A 24,279-nucleotide genomic window follows, 5' to 3' on the forward strand; every position below is an offset into this window, starting at 1 on the left:
GTCCAGGTCTCAAAAGAGTATTTTAAAAACCTTCACATGTTCAGGGAGGTGGGGGGAATTCTCCAACATACCTGGAAGAAGGGATGAGGAAGATGAGCACTCACCTGTGTGAAAAGGGGAGCCCAAGGGAAGTGACCCAGAGAGTCCACAGCACAACAGGGGAGAAGAGAGCAGACCCCATCATTCTGGGAGGAATTCCCAGTCTCATAGAGGTAGCAAGCACCTAGAGGACAAGGAGGGTACCACCAATTGTAGCAGCTCTGAGTCAGAGGATGAGTGGACTAAGGTGCAGCGGAAAAGGAAGACTACCAAACAGAAGAGAGGTCTTGTAAAAGACCCAATTCAGCAAATAAAAGCCACCAAGAGCTTTATGACAACATATCACAAAAATTCCAAATACTCAGTGTGGAAGCATCTAAAGCTGTATGACCGAATGATGACATCTTTTGGTATAAAGAATTATCAAAATTCCATGGAGTTTGTCAAATGAACATTCTCCCTGGAATACTCCAGCTTCTTTGCTGGGCTGGAGCACCAAGATCACCAAAAATGGTCCACCTATAAGGCGGCTATCATAAAGCAATTCTCCATGCACATGAACCCTCAGGAGGACAACAAGGAACCCTACAACCTGCAGTGTGGAGAAGAACAAGCACCTAGAGAGTTTGTACAACAGCTGAAGTGGGCATTTGCCCAGACCTCTAAGCGGGTGAACACAAATAGCCAGGAGTTCATTAATGCTTATTTCCTCTACGGTCTTTAATAAAGTTATCCAGCAGCAGGCTGAGGAAAAGGACAAGTTAGGTCCACTATCCACAGACATAGTTAGGTTGTTCAACGGTCTGGAGCAGACAAACTGGCCCCTTTACAACTGATGAAGAAGCCGCCTTCTCACTGTGCCCCCTGGTATACTCCCGCACTCCGGGCATTACACCCGCAGGTATGGCAGGCAGAACGGCAATGGAGGAAAGGATATGAGGCTCATCTTCATCAAAGGTATAAACAGCACTGCGTTATCTACCATAATGCTTTAAAAACAGACAAGTCTATTTATTTTGAGGATTCAATCCAAGCAGCAGTGAACATCCCCAAACAATTATATGAGATAATTAGCAAATTGACTAAACCAGATAGTAATACACAGATAGCCACCTCACAATTTTTGTGTGATGAGCTCTCTACCTTTTTTATCAGTAAAATTGAAGAAATTAGGAAGGGAATCGTGGGTAAGGAAAACCCAAGCAATTTACATTATACAAACGTTGAAAGTGGCATCCTATGATGTTGGCCGGAAAAAGGCAGATGCCCTTTTTTCTGACTTCGCCTTAACGAACAAGGAGGAGCTAATTAAGATAGTTGCAAAGCTTAAATCGGTGTCTCCCTTAGATCTCATTCCACCGAGACTGTTTAAATCATCGCCTATGGAGTTTTATGACACACTGGCTGCTGCAGTAAATGCGTAATTGCAGTGGGGCGTAGTTCCATCTAAGCTTAAAGCGGCTTTAGTTACTCCATTGCTGAAAAAGCCATCACTTGTTCCTCTGATTTTGGCTATCGGCCTATTTCACTCTTGCCCTTTCCTATGAAGGTTTTGGAAGCAGTAGTGACCCCCAAATTGAGAACTTTCTTGGAAAGTCAAGACATCTTAGATAACATCCAAATGGGCTTTCGCCCCTTGATGGGAACCAAATCAGTTGTGATATCGGTATTGGATGATCTTACCATGATTAGGGATGAGGGCAGCATGATAGGTCTCATTCTTTTGATACCATTGATCATGGAATATTGATGGCAAGGCTTGATGAGGCAGGACTTGCTGGGGCAGCTCTGAATTGGTTTCATGCTTTCTTGACCTCTCACTCGCAGATAATTTCCCTTCACCCCTACCGCTCCTCTCCGGTTTCTGTCTCCTGCAGTGTTCCGCAGGGTTCAGCTCTTTCTCCCATGCTTTTAAATGTATATATTCGCCCTTTGCTCATCTTGATTCATCCGTTTGGCTTTAGAGTCTTCTCATATGCAGATGACACACAGATGCTGTTTAGACTTGACACTAAGCAGGGTCATGTAAGAGATAAGCTAGAAAACTGCCTGGAAGCCGCCGGAGTCTGGATGGAGTCAAATTGGCTCAAGTGGAATGGTGGGAAGACAGAGATTCTGATTTCGGGCCTGCCAGGGCCTGCTTTTGGATGGTCCGATGCTTTTTGGCCTGCATCACTGGGCCGTTACCTAAGCCTTCCAAGACAGTTTGTAATTTAGGTGTAAAGCTTTCGGAATCCCTGTCTGTGGAGGCGCAGGTTAACTCAATGTATGGTGCAGGCTTTGTTAAGCTCAAACAGCTAAAGAAAGTCCTCCCGTTTATTTCAGATAAATTTCATGCTCAAGTAGTGGCAGCCTGTGTTAATGGGAGCCTGGATTATTCTAATGCCGTTTACCTGGCACAGCCTGCCTTTCTTATACACCACCTGCAGGTGCTACACAACGCAGCAGTGTGTTTGGTTACCCACTTGCCAGCCAGAGCAGGAGTAACAAAGACTAGACAATCTCTCCATTGGCTCGGGTACAGTTTAAGGCGCTTTGCATTATGCACCATGCACTAGGTGGAAATGGATGCTTAGCCATCCAGGAGAAACGTTTTAGATATAGCCCGGTGCGTTCTTTGAGATCCTCTAATGCTGCACTCCTTCAGACACCCAAGTACAGGAAAGAACATTTGGGTGGCCGGGCCTTTTCAGTGGCCGACCCCAGGCTTTGGAATTCACTGACTGAAAATTTTAGAAAAATTGAGGGTTTCTTATCCTTCAAAAAGCATCTTAAAACGTTTCTCTTTAGATGAAGCTCAGAGATACTTACCCCCTTTGACACCTGGGTTTCGTTTACATCTATCCAGACTATCAGTTGTTTGAGCAGCATGATGCCTTGAGTGATAGAGCACTATACAAACAAATTGATTGATTAATTGTTTGATGCACTCCAAAAATACATCATGACCCAACTGGCAATTGGGTGATAGAACAGGCCATCCGCATTTATGAAGTACAAATCCATCTGAGAACAAAAATAACCCCACAAAACCTAAACCGTCAAACACACCAGCTGCTGCAAAGGTGGCAGAGGTGAAAAATACCCCCATATTGGACTTGGAAATGGGGGGGCCTAAAAAAACTCCTCTCGCTAATAAGCCGAATGAGAGGCAGAGAAGAGCCTCTGATCCAACACAATCGGGTGGTAGCCAGGCATTGTATCCGACCAATGCTCCATCTGACCCGGCCACCTGTATCAGCACTAGATACAAGGGTAACAGACCCATCTTGGGGTATGTATGGACTCCCCCGGGACATGGGGGTCTAATCAGGTAAGTACTGCCCCAGGAAACCTCCCTCAAAACTTCCCTAAGAATTTCCCTCGTGAGGGAAGAAATATTCAACCCCCAACCTAAGTTTCTTTCCAAGATACCCTTCAAACCCCAACTTCCAGAACAATCCTCCTCTCTCTCCCCACTTTCAGGACAATAGATTTCCAAATCAGGAGAAGGGAGACCAAGGATGCAGGGTTATCAGGGAAACTGTGAATACCCAAGGTACTCTGGGAGAAGGGACAGCTACCCTTTCTGGGAGTAGCAAAGGTATGAATCTAGACCCCTATACCAACCAGAAAGCATGTTTCAACTGGGGCACCAGTTCCAACTTTTGACACAAGACTTGGGTCGCATGTTTAGGGCTCAGCAGAGCGCTCAGATGGAAGTTGCTGACTAGAACAGCTTTACACCCAGGTCTGGTGCCCCGGAGCAATGATGGGAAGAAAACTCCAACAACCAACAGGTTCCAGAGGAGGAGGACCCGGGGGGAAAAGGAGATGCAAAGCCATAGAGGAAGCTTCCTTTCTCACCGGAGCGAAACCCCTGGAAACCTCTGATCCCAAATGCAGATCTCCTACCCCCAAAAAGCTGGAACCTAGGGCACAGAGGGTAAGTAGGAGAAATCAAGAGCAAAGGAAAACCCACTTTGTGGAGGAAGTCTGGGTCATCCCGTTCAAAGGGAAATAATCCTGCAGGATTCCGGGAAGAAAATCTTCTCTTTCAGGGATGGAGGGATCCCTCCCAAGGAGAAATAGGTCCCAAATGATCCTAACTAATACAGGATAAGTATGGAGACTGACTCAGAGCAACCAATTCTTGAACCCCAACAATGTCACACAGAGAACTCTAAAAGCAATGAAGGATCCTCCCCCCAAACAGGTTTGGGCAACTGTCTCCAGGAAAAGGGGGACAGCAAAGAATCGGGGGAAAAAAGGAACTCCCACCAGCCCATTTTTTTTGCTGGCTTCAAAACTTTCTTTACAGAATCCCAGACTCCGACACAGAAAACTGTCCAAGATCAAAATAAAAAAAAATAACTACCAAGCTCGCATAAAATGCACATTTTCCTTGTCCCAATTAAGAGAGAGAAAGCAGATTTTATGCCTCTGTCAAGGCACAGGGTCAATGTGCATTGTCAGCGCTGGTGGATACTCAATCCCAAGCCATCCTCCTGTCCAACAAGGCCTTTGTCCAAATGAATTCAGGAAGGGGGGGAGTCACCAAATTCCCCTCACACATCTTCCTGGACAACTCCAAAACTTCAATGGAAATAATATTTCCATTGAAAGGACTGCGAATCTGGTTATCAAAATTGGGCGACATAGGGTGAAACACCTGGTGATAGTTATAACTCCAGAGGCTGTTCTCACCAGATTTGGCCTGAATAACAGAAGAAGTTTCATCAGTGAAGCATTATTCAGGAAACTCACAAAGGATCAGACCATTCCAACGTTTAAGTTGATTGATAAGTGGGAAATGGGCCTGGAAACTCCAAATTCCAAACATCTCCTGCCTAGCAGGTGTATGCTAAAAATGTCCATTGGAGACTAAAGCATAGAACATAATTGTTGGGTGGTGAGAGATGTCCCCTCTGCCTTTTGCTTAGACAGTGGCATTCTCAATCGAATTGCAATTAAGTTGGTCCTAATTAATTACAAATCCTGGTCCCGACTGGTGGGTAAACCCATGGGCTTTGACAACACTGAGAAAGCATTTGGGTCAGCTCAATTGCTGCTGTATGTGGTTGAAGTTCAAATGGGCGAAGAGGTCACCATCCCAGGACAGGTGCGACAATTTACAATTCCCCTAAAAATGAAGCGAGGACAGAACCTCAAAACCAAGGACGCTTATATTCATTTTAATTATCACCTCTAACCGCAAGGTTTGTATTTATATCCGACACCACTAGTTGACCTGGAATATGACACCATTCGAATATTGGTGGATAACAGCGACCCTAGAAGTATCACACTGGGCGCAGACACCTTTGTTTTGAATGGCGGTTGATGCCCAACATTATTCTATTGACTTAGGTAATGAGATCATGGGACCAATTCCAAAAGACTGTTACAATTGTGACAACAATATCCCTCCGTAAAAGATTATCACCCGGCAAGGGTGGAATTTCCTGGTGTACTCCTCTTGCCCATATGGTGGGTAAGAGGTAACCTGTGACATCAGGAAGGATGAGGTCATATTTCAAGTACACAGTGACTATCTCCCTTCCTTGAAACCTCTTGTCCAGGCCAACACCATAACAAGAGCTCTCTCAACACAACTGGAGGATCCTGCTGAAATTGCCAAACCCAAGGTCTTTCCAGGCTGTAAGCAGATGGCCGAAGAACAAATCACTCTCGCTGATGCCTTTGAGACCGAGGAGCAAAAGCAGAAGCTGAAACAGGTGTTTTGGGATTTTCTGGAAATCTTTGCTGTGGATTCGTACCACTGTGGGTGCACAGTGATAGTTTCAACCTCCATATCAACAGACCTTGAGATGGCTCCCATATTTGTGAAGCAATACTGGTTGCCTCTCGCGTGTATGGAGTCACTCACAGAGATTATAAAAAATATAGAATTCCGTGGGATAATTCGTCCAGTCCACAGTACCTTTAACAACCCGTTACTGGGGATACTTAAACCCAATGGCCAATGGAGACTTTGCGCAGACCATAGAGAGTTAAATAAACGGCTCCACATGTCAAGATGGCCCCTTCCCTACATCGTTAGGGACTGGCCCAGATCTAATGGTCAAAGGTGTAAACTGCCATTGACCTGACCAACGGTTACTGGACAGTACCTATGAGTAGGGAAGTCCAGTACAAGCTGGCCTTTACGTTTGGGGGGCAGCAATACACATGGACCCAAACCCACTTTGGATACATAAACTCTGGCAATGTATTTAACATCTTCCTACATAAGACCATGCTAGACTTGGGCGAAAGGGGAAACCTAGCCTATGTAGATGATGTTTTAATCAAGAGCAACTGTGGAGGAATATATAGCTGAAATACAGTATGCTCTGACTCAGTTGCAGAAAGATGGAGCAAAACTGTCCTTCAGAAGGCATAGTGGTGTAAGACCAGCGTGAACTTCTTAGGGCATGAAATCACCCCCTGAGGGTCTCAGTCCCCCAGCAAAAAAGGTGGAAGCCTTACTTAAATTAAAAGACCCTACTAGTCTGCAAGAACTACTAAGCCTTCTTGGACTCACGAATTATAGTAGAAAGTTAATTGAAGACTATGCAGAGGTCACACGACCCTTGGTCCATTTACTAAAGGCTGGGGTCAAGAGGGAGTGGGGTTCAGAACAATCTGAGGCAGTAAAACAACCAAAGAGAAACCTTTCCCAAGCGCTTTGTTTGGCTTACCCCACAAAGAACAAGGAATTCTTCTTGGAGACGGGCTTCTCAAATACATGCTTAACAGCAGTATTATACCAAAAGTATGACAAGTTCAACAAAGTAATATTGTACACGAGTAAGACTTTGTCCTCTGTGGAGGAAAAATTCAATGGTTGTGAACGGGCACTCCTGGCAACAGTGTGAGCGTTGAAGAATTACCACCCTTTCATCCAGAAGGAGCACATCATTGTCGAGAATCCTCACCAGCCCTTGCAATATCTCCAAAGTAACTGAATCCAGACAGGGAACGTGAGTAATTCCAGAATTACTTCCTGCATTCTTTCCATGCAAGGCTTTCCTGTGGGGGTCAGATATGGCCATAACAAGAAGAGTTCCCTAGCGCAAGGTTTGGCTGACTAGCATGACTGTGCTCAATAAAACTTGAGGACGAAAGTCTAAAGACTCAAGACAACATGGAGGCGTACCTTACTTCCCAGCACAACGTCTATGAGCAAGACACGTGCAAGGAGATACCCACAGTTTATGTGGATGGGTGCATCTACCATATTGATAATCACAGGGTAAAAGAACTCGTGTCTGGCGTTGGTAATGCCTGGATGAATGACCTCCCAGAGCCCTCTGCCGGGTACAAAATAGGTCCCAGAAGTAGTCAGGTGGAAGATTTGATGGCAGTACATCAAGCCATCCTCCCTGCCGTGGAACACCAACTGAAATAACTGGTCATAATCACTGATTCAGATTATGTCAAGAATGGGTTCGCAGAGCACCTGATTAATTGGAAAAACCGAGGCATGCTGTGTGCGAATAACCAACTGCGCAAGCATGGGAAGTTAATCCAAGCAATTGATGATCTGGTCACCTCTAATGAAATGACTATCTATTGGAAAAAGATCAGAGGTCAGTCCAGAATGGATGGACCAGACAAAACTGGAAATGACTTGGCTGACCAGTTGGCCAAAACCGGAGCCATCCATGGGGATCTCATAGAGACTGAATCCCTGTTGGGGGAAATCCAGGTCGCTGTTGTCACCAGGTCCCAAACACATGCCCAAAATGAACTCTCAACTGCCCAGTGTAGTAACTAAACCCCAGATCCTGATTTGACTACGGCACAAAAAGAGGACCCGATTATTGGGAAATGTTATTGAAATATTGAAAACCCTGTGAGTTTTCCTCTGACTGAATCCGATTATATCAGGAAAGAGGATCTCTGGGTGTTGATGAAGTTTTCAAACATTTTCCAAATCCAAGACAGTTTGTTGGCACGGAGATCCATATCTGGATGTGACCAGTGGGTGGTACCTACCACATTCCGAAGTATGATTTTAAGTCACACCCATGACGCGGCCACTGCCGGTCCTAGGGTGTCTCATACAACATCAGACATTTTGCGAGATGTCGCATACTGGCCACACATTGGTCAGGACCTCCACCTATACTTATAGGGGTGTCTTGTGTGTGCTCAGTTTCAGCCAAGTTCCCTCAAACACCAAGCTCCTGTACAGAAAAGGGGAATGACACTGTCTTGGTTGGATTTGCAAGTCGATTTCATCGGGCCAGTGATTCGCTCCTCTATAGGAAACAAGTACATGTTGACTGTGACATGCTTGTTTACGAAGTGGGTGGAATGTCTTCCGGCCCTAAATTGTGAGGTGGAAACAGCTGCCGCCCTAATGATCAATCACATCTTTTCGCGTTTCAGCCTTCCCCAAAGGATTGAGTTGGACAGAGGAAGTCATTTTACCAGTGAGGTGATGGCAAAGATGTTGGAGATTCTCAGGGTAAAGAGAAAACTCCACATTGTCTACCACCCAGCCTCGAGCGGGGTAGTTCAGAGGTACAATAAAATGATTGTGGGCATCTTGAAGAAGTTTGTGTCGGACTCTGGACCTAGTTGGGACATCCGATTACCGCTTTTCCGGATGGCCATCAGGTCTACACCATCTTCTACAACAGAAATGTCATCATTCGAGCTAATGACTGGACAAAAAATGGTGCAACCTCAGCATCTGCTCTACAGAACTCAAGAGCAGCCCTGATCAATGTGTCCACGACTCATGAATACATTGAGAATTTATGAAAACACCTTGAGCATGCTTTTGTTTACGCTCAGCAAAATTTAGACAAGTCGGCAGAGGGGATAAAAACCCTCTACGACTTAAAGACCACCAAGAAAGAAGATTCCGAAGTAGGAGACAGGGTCTACCTGTACAATTTCCAAAGGAACCAGACCAAAGAGCGGAAGTTCCTCCCCTCCTGGCGTGGCGCTTTTGAAATTGTTGATAAAATCTCACCTGTCGCCTAAAAGATCTGCATCCCTAAAGGGGAACAGATGGAAGAGAAATCAGTTCACATCAATCAGTTGAAAAGCTGTCACCGCAGCCAGAACCTGTGACTGATTGAAGAACCCAGTGAGGGTAGAGCACAGGAACCACCTGAAGAATAAAGGTAAAGTATGGGATCCCGGATGGAGAATATAACACATTTACAGGGAGTAGAATACTTATCAGAAATGTACAAAAAAAGAATTGTCATTGTTTGAAAGTGTGTATGCCAAAGGAAATGTGATGTGTAACTTGTTGTGTTGTTGTCAATTCGCATGTCAATACTGGGGAAAGTAGTACTGTATGAAATACTTAACCTCTCTTTTATTCTCAGCAGATTAAATAACTCCTTGCCTTTACAGGCCTTAGGTGGAGCAACCGGAAAGGGAGGGGTCCAGGACCAAAACACAAAATCCGAAAAGAGTGGACTGCAGACCAGCATGCCACTCCTTCAGGACAAAGAAATGAGCAGACATGCTCCCACATCGATCCCTGGAATTAAGCCAGGCCACAAGGAAACAGACATCTCACTCTCTCCTTGCTCTTCTCTCTGTCTCATTGGAATCAAAGACCAGTAGGGGTGATTTGTGGGGTGAAATTTAGCCCCCGAAGGCCAGAAATAAAGAGGCCAGAGTCATTTGTAAATGTTAACCAAAATATAAGGCATGCACAGAAATGATGATGTCAGATAGAAGGCCTATTGAACCTTAATCACCAAGGAAAGAAAGTCAGCCTAATTTAAAAGTGCGAAGATATGCACAATGCATTTCAGGAAGGAAAAGGAAGACATGTGTCTGACTATCCATGGAGAGCTGCATTGACACATAAAGAAACAGCAGTGTGTACCATACCTTCAATGGAATACCTGAATTGTGTTCCAAGCAGCTGAAGGGAAACAGAGTCCATTGCATATAAAATAAAGAAGAATGTAATTTTCATTTTTCCCTCATCCAAATTGACAGTATGCTAAGAGAAATTCTCACTACACTTTCAAAGCCTGAACATGGTATTCTCATATAACAGCCTTACACATTTTTTTAAAAATATTCTTTATTAATTTTAACAATTTGTAACCAAACATATAACTTTATCAGTGCGACGTTCATGGTTAACATATCTTAATTCCCCTTCCCTCCCCCCCAAGACTGCTATTTGTTCACCAGTCCTCGTTGTGCCAGCTTCCGGACCTGGGCTATTCGCTCCATCTGAGGTAGCGTCTGACGCATTGGGATGGAGCAATGGCACTGTTAGCGCTATCCATTGGTGCAGGCCTTCACTAGTGTCTAGTCTCTGTTCTTGTATTGCAGTTTCCCATGCTCCGGTTTCGTCTGTTATCCACCTAGTAAGGTCCCCCCACCATTGTGCTACGCTTGGATTTTTGGGGCTCTTCCATTCCATGGCTATGCACCTTTTTGCCGTTATATATATTAGATCTTTAAGCCTGTTCAGTGGTTTGTTTTTACTGCTGCATTTGTATCTGCCCAAGATGCAGGCCGCCAGTGTTTGCACTTCCACATCGATGCCCGCTCCTGCCACTCTTGCTGCAGCTTGTGCCCAGAAACCTCGTATCACTGGACAACCCCAGAACATGTGGGTCATTCCCGCCCTGGGTTCATTACATTTGGGACATACCTGGGTTCCTGCGCCTCTAAACTTTGATATGGCTTCTGGAGTGAGATATGCTCTATTTCCAATTTGGCATGTCTAAGGAGAAATTAAAATGGAGGAGCAAGGGTGGGAACTGGAGTGAAAGAGGCCTTTGAAGGAGTTTAAGTTAAAGGAAAAATACATTTAATTGCATAAAGAGGGCAGCATGTCACAACGGTCCTTACAGATGTTTATTAAAGGTGACAGTCACCCCCTTTTAACCATGCTAAAACGATTTTGGTGTTATAAACATAACTAAAGTTATTAAGGAAAATGTGATTTGGGCCTTCCCTTGATTCTGAGAGATGTGAAAGCTGCTATGAGCGTGCAGGAAATAATTAACATGGGAACTGTAAAGTGGCATATTTTTCACTGATATGGCTCCTGAGTAAATGAAGAAAAACTCTATCTCTGTATAGGAAGGGCGTGCTGACTTCATACTAGCCTTATGTGATTCACATTAAAATGTAGATCTTAAAAACTATATTCATATATGTAAAGATTTGTACTTGCCATGTTCACAGATTTTGGAGTTTAAAACATGACAGAGCCCATCTGTCAAAGTGGTATGATGAAGCTCTCTCCTCCCACAGCTGTCCCAAATCACTCCCACATCCCCTTGTCCTATTAGCACACAGGTGGGAGGTGGGTAGTGAAAATCAGCCAATTCTTTTTGGCAGAATAATGCCAAGTTTGTGATGTCATTTGCCCTATAACTAGATCAGTTTCCACTAGAACTGGGCTTCTTCCACTAATTCCGAGAGGCAATCTGCTGCTGAAATCTGGTGAGAAACATCACAGCAGAGAGCCCTAAATCTTGCATTGGAGACAGAAACCACGAGACAAGCTGACTGGGACCCCTTGGAGGATTCAGAGGAGATCCTTAACTGCCCCCCCTGGCTGTCCCAGTGATGCCCCGATGGTCCTTGATGCCCACTTCAAGGCCTCTCATGTAAGTAGAACTACACCAAAGCCATAGATTGTGTAGGCCCTATATCTTTCCAGAATTGTGTCAGTTATGTCCCCATAGAAAAATATCCTGTTTGGCTGTGTAGATTTGTAGCATATTTAATTACAGTAATTCAATGAATTCCCTTATAGTGATCACAGGATGGGTATTGTTGGCATTCAAAACCAACAATCTTTTCCCAGTGTGTTGTGAGCCAGTATAGACATAAAAATTTGCCAAAAGAATCAATCCCAAAACCCTGCTTCCACATGAGTGTGCAGGGTGCAAAACAAATTCCCCATTGATCCCCTTAATTTTAAATCAGAAGGGGAAGCCTGGTAGCGCCTTTGCATATGCAAGGTGCAAAACAAAATCGCCCCTTTGTACCCATTGTGCTCTGACCAAAACCCCAAAGCCCTACCTGTTCTTATTAGGTGTGGCCAAACAAATGTCCCATTGCTTTTCTTTCACATTGCAGCTGTGCTTAACTTCCCAAAACCGGTTTTGCCATTGTGTTGCCACTCTCTGCCACTGCCTTCCATTCAGAGGAGTCCAGTCTAATTGATGTCTGGAGGGCTGCTGGGAGATACATATTATGAATCAAATCAGAAATCCTGGTGTTTCTTGAATTGTTCTTTTTCCGTTTTTTGTGGGTGATTTAAAATGAAATAATTTTGACTGCATATATCAGTGTTATCTCTGTGTCTGTGCCTTTACTGAAGTCATTTCGTTCTTGTGTTGCCACAGCATTGGTGGCTGATGTTAATCTATTTGTGAAATTTGGTTTAAATAAATTAAAAAATATGTATATTCTGAATACACACCGGCCTGGTTCTTAGTCCATTGTGGCACTGGGTACTTGTTGGGGTTGGGTGAAAGATGGGTTTGAGGCCTTACCACAGTGAACCTTAACAAAAACTAAAAGTGCTTTATTGTGCGCCACATTGATTGTGAGGAAAGGTTCTCCCTGAGTTGGGTATGACTGCGTAATAAACAGCGACACTGCACCTCCTTGGGAACTGGGTGGTATGGTTGCCTCAATGAATAACATTTCTCAACTGGGCGGTATTGGGCTGGGGAGGAGTATTAGCTATAGATGACATATTCATATGTCCCTCAACAAAACTTGACTTGGAATGACACTCCGAATCCTCTATAAATACAGAGAGGCCTAATAGTAATACATCATGTAATAAAATGTTACAGTAATGAAAGAAAAACACAGCTTCAGGGTTGGGGAATTGTGTTAGCAAGAAAGTCTCAATAATAGCTGCTTCCTGGGCTATTGACAATATGTACTCATTAGAGCGATAATTGCACAATATCAAATTCCGAGGGCTGCCTACATTTTCTATTTCATTCTACCAACAGGGGATCTTGAATCAATGTATGGGTCATCTCTTTCAAGTAAATAAGACATATAGCCCTCATTATCTGGAGAAAGTTTTCAAATGCACAATTGATGGCATGTTTTCAAGCATTGCAGCCACATTACTCCAGTTATCCTAAAACTTAAAACTGAATGCAATAATAATTATAACCTGTCACGTGAATCACAATTGTGCCCTTTCCTCAGCAATCTGCTATTTGCTACTCAGGGTTCGTCAGCCATTTGGTACAATATGGCCGTGGCTCCTCATGGGGCATCTTAGTTAATAAAGGGATAACATGGGTTTGAAGTTTAATAACATCCATGCCACTTTTGTACATGTTGAATACCAGTTCTGTTGTTCCTCTTTGACCAAATGTGCTAATGCAAAAAGAAAAATGTGCTGCATCATTTCATAATACATTTAACTCACATTTTCCCAATTTTAAATGGAACTACCATTAGCTAAATACACATCACAACACATGATGCACATGATGTATTACTTCTTACAATTTCCAGTTTCTATATTATCTGTCTATTTGTAAAATCGCTGTAAAATGCTTCAGCACATGGTAAATGCACTCTGTAGTTGTCTGGAAACTATGCATTTTGTGACTTGGCAGGCTCCACATAGATACTCTGGCTTATATGAACTGTTGTATGTTTGTGAGGGTTTACATACAATGTTTACTACTCATCTATGTACAATCTCTACCCCATGTTCAATACAAATGTATGTTGGAACTTTGCACAAGTACTGGGTAGAATATGGCCTTGCAGATCAGCATTAGGGATCTATATATTCTTTTCTGTATGGATATGTGCTGGGCATTTTGACTGGCAGAGTGCCCTTCACAGTTCATATCTTTTTTGAGAGATTGTTGGAATAGAGTTGTGGGTGTCCGCTGAATCCATCACCCTGAAGAGGAGGGCCGAGTGCCCTCCCAGGCATTTGCACCCCTGGATCAGGCATGCAGAGGCTTGGAGACATGAGGCAAGGATTCAGAGAACAGGTACCTGGACTGATTTTCAAAACATCATATTTATTCAGACATCAGGAAAAAACAGCAACAACCTCTCAGCATCAGCTCCTGTTATACCATTTCAACGCTGGTGTAATTTCGTAATGTATTACACAATACATTCTGATTGGGTCTGACAACTAAAGACAAACCCTTCTCCAGTCAAGGGTTGGTTGGCTTGGCTGCCACTCATCAGTTCCACAAAATATGTCTGGGCATGTCTCACTTGGCTGGCACAGAGCAGTGAACTTTCAATGACCTGCTCTTAGAGAATTATTTAATTATTTGAGCATGACTAGGTGAAATTCCACCATCTTGTTTTTCAGCAACCATTTTTAAATCTGCCTGCCTGTTTCTCAATCTGAATGCCTGATTCAACTACAAAATGGCTGACCACTCTGTTTTGAAGCAGAACTCATATTCTGTTCTGTTTGCAGCCTAGATTTTTGATATCCACAATATACGTATAATACCTGAGATACCCTCCGACAGCGTAAGGCATTCTGACCCTAACAAACATATGTCACCCTTAAATGTGGTCTTTTGGCCTAGAAAGCACTACAATTCTGATCTTTACAATACTGGAACTATTGATCAGCCTGACATGTTATCTCCATTCAGTGTGTGGGAGGGGGGTCTCTAGTATCATCTCTACAACCCTTTAAGAGAGATGCCTGGGTTCCTTGTCTGCACAGTGCGTGTTTGGTGCATGTCCTGAACATTTGTTTGAGATCTGCCTGCAAGACGCATAGATATATGTGAGTTCATTGTCATGATACAGTCGGCTGCATTGGCCATGAGATGTCTACAAGAGCTACATATACATTTTTGCTTGTGGTTTGTCTTTCGTCAGCTTGCTTCTTACCGAAATGCTATATTAATTTAAACAACATAAGATTTTGTAAATTTGTCAATGCGCCCACATCAAACTTTAAGTATATCGGCCGATGGTGGTCACATTATCTGTTAGATATTATTTATTAGTTATGGGTTCATATGAAATCTTACCTTTGAAAGCATGTGAAGGTTTCAATGTTCTAGGCTGAAATGCTCATTTGGCTTTCTTTGTCTGACACTTGAGTTGTTTTTGTCAGGGCTGAGTGCTGATCTAATCATTCTTCGAGTCTTTTGTGATGGTCCTGGTGATGGGCCATAATATCACAGACCAACAGGGAGGATATGCAAACAATGATTAAGTCATGTCTATTAGACTGGCAGAAATGCAACCGTGAAGAATGCAACTGGAATTGGGAATGTTGGTGAAGGCAGATTCTGGATTTGAGGAAAAAATATTGCCCGACCAGTTATGATGGTCTGTGTGGCCACTAGATGTGTGGACATCCTGGGGACGTCAAATATGTATACACCTATACTGAAAGGCAAGCAAATGCACTTGTTTGACCTACCATGTGATGGACTATTCTCGAAAAGATTTTTCATTGACATAATTGAAGCATTCAGTGAATACGATAAAAGGGTATGTGCATTTCAAGCTTCCGTTACACCATTTCAAGGTACAGTGCAGTGGGATTCAGCGTGATTACCACCACCTGTAAAAGTAGAACACAGAAGGCTATCAAAGGGCATTCTGAAGTAAAGCCCCTGGGGACTGGACATTTGTTCCTAATGCGTGAACATAAATACATTTTGATGTGATAGAATGAACCTAAATCACATACTCAACAATATATAAATCAGAGTCAAGAGTTGGTTTATAGCAGATATCTGGATTAACACAGGAGATTCAGTACTCATCCACATAACTCTGTGTATATGCCCCTCTCCTCCTATTGGTTAGACATGTATCCCTCTAACGAAATATTCTAAGAAATTATGTACAGGACAACATGTTCTATCACTTTTCTTTGTCTCTTTATAGATACCTAAATATGACACTGACTGTCCTTTCATTTAGAGTACACTTTGACAGTAGTAATGTGGTCGAAAGCATTGCTTTTCCCCTCTTGAATGAGTGAACAGTCTCCAGCACCCAATGACTACATTCTTGAAGAGATTTGTTTCAGATTTCAAACTGAAATAAACCTAAAGATGTACTCACAAATTCCATGAAAAGGACGTAAATGCAGTTGATCTGAGAAAATAAGTTAAGTACCGCGATCCTAAAAGACACATGGCCCATCTTAACATATAGAAACAAATCATGCATGCATCGAGTCTTCACAGTGAACCATTCTCTAAACAGACATCTCTATAAATTCTGTTTTCTCTAGAGCAGTTCTGAGAATGTCTGTCCACTAGAATCATGTTCATTTTGTTCTCTGGAATGAAACAGATGTGTAGCCTAATTTTTCCATTTGCTGTTGGATTTTGTTTTAGCTGGCTGGGCACCTGGAGTTACTTGTCTAGCATCCCCTGTGTGCAAGTTCTCAATGTGAAATTGAACGGTGACAATCCATAATTGATATAGGTTAATGAATGACGGTGAAGACAGTTTAACTAAGCATTACTGTTGTCTATGTGCAGAGAGCTGAACATCTGTTCTTCTCAGTCCTGATTAATGCATTTTAAACATATTTCTATGTCAAAACGTGCATGTCAACCACTTAATGATTATCAGCCATCACTAGACGTGTCTCCAACTAGAAGTATTAAGAATTGATTTGATGAATTGCCTTTCTAATATATATATATCTGTCTAGTCAACTCCCCTTGACCCCCACACTATTGGAGAAATAGACAAGGAGCTATAATTGGGAACCCATGTACAAGGCTATGCAACATGTCCATACCACAGTGACTGTATGAGAAGCGATATGCCCACAGGCAGCCATTCAGAAGATACCCTCACGTTGAGACAGTGCAGTGGCGTCAACTTACCAAGAGGGATGTTCTTTTCTGAGTTTTCGAAAAGCCGCCATGAATAAAATGATGCACAACATAAATGTATGTTAAACAAAGCCTAATAACAGCAAAAGAATGTCCAAAAGAAGATCTATGACTCTATGGTGAAACAATATGAAAATACGTAAGGATAATGATTTCAATGAAGTACAAAGAGAAACATATACTCCATGATGCAGTATTTGCGGATATAAAAAAGAATAAAACGCTGAACTGCAAGGTAGAAAGAATACATAGGAGCTTACGTAAGAGAGGTACATATTCAACGTTTAGGACTACCATTAGAAAAAGACACGCGGCAGCTTATGTCAATCAACCCAGTTACCTCAAAAATACGAGCCCAGGATCTTAAACGTGGAGAGACGATGCAAAAGCTTTTTTCCTTGCGAATTGTGGGAGTACATTGGCTTTCAACCAATGATACTATTTTGAGAGATGAAGAAAAAGCGCAAAGTGAGTCTTTGAGAAGACCATGCGCAAGGACATATTTTCAAAAGATTAGGAGGAACACAAACATATATTGATGCCAAATATTGAGTGATTAAAAGGCATTCAGTCAATATGGGATAGAGTGAGCAAGTCTCTAAAGGACAGAAGGAGAACTGCACCCAGTAAACATTGATGAGCTCTCAAACAAGGGCTATTCATTAAGTTTAGAGAAGGATAACAGTGTACCTACACCCCCTTTGATGTCCCAAGACTGTGCAGACAGGCAAGGTCAACTTTCAAGCAGAAGACACTGGCATGATGCCTACCGATGAAAAAGATGGCCTAATTGCGAAACAAAGAAAGAGCTGCCGTTTCTCCAACCACCTGGGGTTCATTTCAATGTACATGATGCTAGCAAGCCAGATGTCCAAGGTTGGATTTGGGTCACCAACCAATTTCAATAGCCTGCCATGCACTTTTTTATATAATGTTGCAAAGTATTAGTCAGCTGGCCCATTTTCTGCTATGACGAGTGCTGTATACCATGGGATTAGACTTAGCTCGGGGTGTGTCTCAGACAGAGACCACCAATGAGGGACCAACACGCACATTTTCTATATGTAGACATGATCTCCTAAACCAATACCACCCGTTGATAGGGTTTTGCAGTTGCCACGTAGGGTGACATCATAGATGACACATCTAGTATTATATAAACTACGGATGATTGAAAAAACAGTGGGCGTCATTACAAGTTAGCCGGTATGGATTTAACGGTGCTGGTAAAACCATAGCAGCACTGTTTACGGACCGGCTATCTACGAATTCTGCGGCCGGTATAGTTAGACCCGCCCGGTCTGACCTGGCGGGCATAATGCCACCGGCCGCAGATGGACGTGGAAACACCGGCGCCATTAATGCATGTGTGACTCCACGGGAATGGGGTGGGTAACAGAATGCCAGCTCTGGAATTACCGTACCACCGGGGCTGTAATGCCCCAATAATTCCAGCAATTTCGGATCCGGTAATTCATACCATGTCTGGCGGCAACCTGCTGGTTTTTCCGGCTCGGTTACCGCCAGACTTGGAATGAGGCCCAGTGTGTTCCTGCATGAGTCTAATTGATGAATGTATATTCGCACTGATTTACTTCTTGAGATTAAAGCAGTATTTTACCACCTTCTTTAAGTTTGTCTGGTTATTGGGTAGGAAGTATTTTTTTATGTTAATTCCATCATGCACAAACAAATGCTGCAAGGTGCTACAGCACAAGCCTGATCGAGAAGATGAGGATGAAGACCACACATTTACAAAGCTGAGCTGTAAATCAAGGAACATTCAGCCTGTGCACCCCTATACAAACCCATGAGTCACTAAGCATGTGCTTGCATCTAAGTCTGGGACGAGGTGGCTGAATGCAGGGATTGTGACTTCATTTCACCCAAACCAGCCTGTACAGTTGAAGTGTTGCTGCTCATCCACTGGGAGAAGTCCTTTTTGACTACATGGGAATAATCAGAAAATGAGAATTCTTTTCACTGCTTTCTCTTTAGCTAATACATTTGAGTGACCGAAGGTTCCGTGCTTTAGTCTTGCTTAAAGAATTATGGACCCATGGGGTTCGGCAGGATATTTAAATGTTTCTGCAGGCCGTATTTGGTAATTGAAGCTGAACCTGCGATGGCATGCGATGAAAGCAGCAGTGGTGCAGTGTTTGTCTCTTCTGCTTGGTTTGTAATCTGCCTGGTGTTGAATCTCTGAAAATTACCTGCCATTGTGAGAGCTCCACCTAGTGCATGGGCTGTCATGCACACCACTGGTGGGTACTCTGGTTCCTCTGGCATCATCATTGGCTGCCTACTTTCATGTGCTGTGGCATCGTGCTGGTGAAGCGCCTGTGTGGGAAGGGGCCTTTGCTGCCAGCCTTCCGTCCTTTGCTATTTTGGGCCCCACTCTATGGGTATGTGCCTTGCCTTACTGTGTTCACACTTACATATCTGCAGCTTCCTCCCCTCCAGGCACATGGACTTCCCACTTCCCGTCATTTCATTGGCATTCCAGTGTGAGTGCGCCTCTGGTTGGAATGGTGGGGAGTCTCATTGGACTAAGCAACCTATGACACACAATTGGGCATTGAGGAGATTGAGTTCTGAAAGCATTCTACCATACTAGTTGGAACAAATAAAATATGTGCTCTGTAAACTTAAGAATTATTTCAAATGCCAAATAAGAATTATGAATTGCAAAAACATTTATACACAATTGAAAACAAGAAACAAAGTCAGATTCCCGATGGACCTATCCAACCCAGGTATCTACAAAGGGATCCTCAGAAAGGAAACATTAGCATTTTTGATTCTCAAATGGATGAACTGCTCACTCACAACAGGAATTGTTCCTAAAATATTTATGATTAACTATGTCATAATGATGCTAAAAAACACAATAGGATACCTAGAAGATCCATCCATTTATCGACCTAGCTCAATTATGCAAGACCCAGACAAAATTCTAGAAAACTACATGTACAGCCACATTACGGACCACATATAGTTTATTCACCTATCAGAACACTCACAAGTCAGTTTTAGACACATGAGAGGGACACACTTATCTCTAGTGTCAATCTGGAATGATCTGAAAATCAAAGCAGATTAAAGCACTGCCTCAGCGCTCATCCTTCTTGACATCTTAGAAGCCTGAAAGAAACTGGACTCCATAACACCTCTTTTCATTGGATGAGGTCCTTCATAATGGACAGGACAGTTATCGCCTGGTTCCCTCTTTTAGGTCAAACCCTCAAACTATAATTTGTGGAGTATCTGAAGGATCAAGCTTTTCTTTGATCATATTCAACTAATGTATTGTGCCAGTGATGAAGATCATACAAGCATATGGGCACACTTATTACAACTATGTGGACGACACTGAAATCAAACAGAAAATGAAAGGCTAGGAAAATTCCAGAACCACCTTCATCAATTGCCTCACAAACGTAAGGGAATGGAAGATGACTAACAACCTGAAACTCAACCGATACAAAACAGAAATCATGTTAGTCTGTCCCACACCACACCTGAAACACCTCTGCCAAATGGCCAACTGCACTAGAACTTGAAAAGTGATTAAAGATCACAGTTTACAAATGGAAAACACCCTCATTTTGGAACCCCAAGTCAACGAAACAATCAAAACGTGCTTCTTTCATCTGTGCTCAATCAGATGGGTTATGCCCTAGCCTTCACACACAGAGCATTGGCTGTTATTTCTTTGGTTTTCTCAAAAATTAATTATGCCACACCATTTATCTAGGTATACTGGAATACCTTATGAAAAACAATAATGGATCCAAAAACAATTGCTAGAGTATGAGACTTAACCCGGTTGGAACACAAAATATCAAGTTTTAGAGCATAGGGTAACAAAAAAAAGAATTCATTTCCAGACCCTTTGCATCACCCACAGAGCCCTCCAAGGCCAAGGAGCAGAATTCATCTAAAGCAAAATCTTCCATTACCAATCAACTACAGATATAAGATGCAGAAATGCTGTGCTAATAAAGACTAGAAGATTCTGCATAGAAAGAGGCGGCATCTCCACCCTCTCCCTCATGTTCGTTAAACTTTTTAAACATGCTACCAAGTTAAATCTGAACATTACAGGGCCACTTGAAATTCAGGAGAGCGTCTAAAAACCTGGCTCTTCAATTCACGTTTAAGGGAAATTCCCCAATTATCAAAAAGCAGCAGTAGCAGCAACTCTCCATTGAACAACTACATCATACAATCACTCTCTAAAGGAACACCATGCCTGCACCTGACTACTCAGTTCCAAACCAGAACGCGGCATTAACAAATGACTAGATTATGACATTGTTGGGCACAGCAATGACTCTGAGAGAATGCCTCCCCCTTCAAATTTAAAGTCCTTGGGATATCAGTCTTCAAAAAATGACAAAGAAGCTTAACACCTCTCACCACAAAACAACCAACAGTGGAATAATACTCTTGCACCTGATTGGGACAGTAGTTAGCCCAGCAGCTTTTCTTTGTCGACTAATCTCTAATTTCTCCACCATGGGCACTACAGTCAAACCTAAAGTAGCCACCCATAAAACAGCTTTAAAGATCCTCTAAACAGACTCCAAACATCACAAACTCTACACCTCTAACACCAACTGACACTTGTGCTGCGGGCTCATAAAATGGACAACCCAGACTAGAGTAAGAGCACTGGCCCTAATGGGGAGGAGGAAGCCCTCCCCTGCTTAGCTGCCAGAAGTTTCTAGTACACATTTCACGTGACTTGGTAGCTATCAGCCGCTGATTCAGAGCCCAGTAGACGTCTCTTCTCATCTGATTACAATGCTGAGTTTTGCTCTGCTGAAATGGGTTGATTGGGTTTGTTTGTTCACCTTGTAGGGGCTCCAAGAATGCACCCCTCTCCAACCATATACACAAACTAGGGGTGTACCGAACTTCGGCTTCGAGTAAGTATTCGGCCGAATTCCAGCTGAGAAAAAGCTATTCGGCTCCAGCCGAATAGTTTCTAGCTATTCGGCTCTTGCCGAATACTTTGACATTCTCATTTGAATACAATGCAACATGAACTCAGAAAGGCAAATATAGACTTCAGTTTGCAAAACTGAATAGAATTAGACCAGACAAATTGCTATCACACAGCTGAAAAATATCTGATATTGTAATCTGCTCTTTAGGGCATGTTTTGGTACAAATTCTTAGACAAAAAAGGTGCTCATCATTTATACTTAGCCTGCAATACAGGAACATCTTTTCTTTTGGCAAATGTTTATATGCAATGTGCACTTTTTTCAGTTGGAAAAAACAAACTGAAAGAAATGTGCATAGATACCTCAGTTCCTGTCATGTCACTTCCCATTGCGTACGTCATAGTCCCCCCTTTTCTTTTTTTAAGTACTTGAGGCCTGAGTTTAACATTATCTGATATTTTGTCAGGAAATTATAAGTTGCATATGTTTGTGTATTGACGAGAAAGAGTGGCAAGGATAAGTGAAAAGTGAGCAGCATTTGTTTGGGTCGGGTGAATAGTTGTTAGATGTAGTCCACACATTTCAGATTTCCTCTTGACTTGTGTCCTGCATGAACGGACATTGACCATTTTATACATTTCTGTGTGAGCTGCAAAAAAGTTTCAAAACGCGACCACATGGACTTTGCAACTGGATAGAGAATGCAATGCATCTGATTCACAAAGGCAGTCCTTTTTGCATTTGTGAAGCATCCTACTTTAACTGGCACTGAATATGCAACAATCTTCTGTACATTTGGTCCCTTCATGTTGGTTAAATCTGCTTTATTTCTGACTTTTATACTTTAAATAAAGATGCTACATTAATTACAATGAAGCGAAATAAAAGTATAGAATGCATTTAAAATGGTGCTTTATTTGTTTTTTTAATTAGTGTGTTTTCTGAAGTTTGGAACATGATATATTAAATAAAGCAACTATTCAGCTTCATATTCGGCTTCGGCCGAATAGTTGACAAACTATTCGGTATTCGGCCGAATACTAAATATGCTATTCGGTACAGACCTAACACAAACACATACAAACGCAACCTTGTTACCTCGCTATGCACTCACTGGATCTGCACTATGTTGATTACAACATTGCAATGCACTTACCCATAAAGCGATAGGGAAGAAAAAACAGAATGGCATCATTGAGAAAGAGGCATAATGGTTTGTCATCATACTTTAAGATTATTTATTAGTGTCTCCATACCTGAGTCAACAATGACTAATGTTGTATAAAAGAGAACATTTGTTTCACAAGTATAAAAGCCCTCCATTTGTTCTCACTAAAGTGGCCCACCAAGTCAACATTTATGATCTCTTCAAAAACCAAAAAAACAATGTTGAGCCCCACATGGGGTATAACTCACAATTCTCTTTATGAAAGACCCAAGGTCCTATCCAAGCCTCAACACCAATTAAGTCCAAAGAAACATGTTCAATTCAAATTCCCAAACTAAACTAAACCATAAGCATGCATCAGAGAATCATCATTAAATGAAATGCAAAAATTAAAACAATGCATCAATCATCTGTCTGAAAATAAAGAAAGACCAGCATTACCACACATTAGGTCAAGCTATTTCCAAGCAGATTAACCTATAAATGCAACCATCTAAATAAAGCAGAAATATAGCATCTTCTTTGATTTGTCTGACAGGTCTGTCAGCAGAAGCCCCTCTTTCCAACTTGTCCTATCTGATCTGCCAGCCCCAAATGGGCTTTTATGGAGTTTATATAATGACCTAATTGAAAACCCATAATTACTAAACTTACATGTAACTCGGGATGCAGTTCCTCAGCATCTAATGCAAACCAATGTTGCTTGGGATTGAACCCTGCCCTTAATGTGTGATGTATGCAAGCATCCTACAAAGACACCTCCTCATCAGCATGGAGCTACAATAACAATTCTCACTGTCTGGTGTCATATCAGTTGTTCGCAAAGCACTGACAAGTGTCAACTTGTTATCAACTTTTAGAAAGGCATTCTGAGTGATTGCCAACTATATAACCAGTTACAGGCCTGCAGTCAAGGACCTCTTCTTGTCATCCCCAGCATGGTGCTAGGAGTGTCTAGCCACGTTATCATGGCAAAGCAATAGGCTTGATACAGCATTGTGTTTGTAGGTTGAAAGTTAAGGACTTGTACACGGTGCCTCTAACTTCATCAGAAAACTGCTATTTGATTCTTTTTATGAGGAATAAAAATGAAGTTGCTTGCATGGCATGCTGGTTCAAGATGTAAGCAAATATAGACTATGCAGGACTAAATATTAATGCATTTGTATTTATGTATTTGCATATATATATATATATATATTACATGGCCACGGTAGTGGCCATGTAGTTATGGTTGAGTTGCTGTTTCCATAGGAAGAGCACTTTTTGGGCGGCTTAT

This window comes from Ambystoma mexicanum, chromosome 3p, assembly GCF_040938575.1.
Source record: "Ambystoma mexicanum isolate Mex_15411 chromosome 3p, UKY_AmexF1_1, whole genome shotgun sequence".
NCBI classification, from domain to species: domain Eukaryota; kingdom Metazoa; phylum Chordata; class Amphibia; order Caudata; family Ambystomatidae; genus Ambystoma; species Ambystoma mexicanum.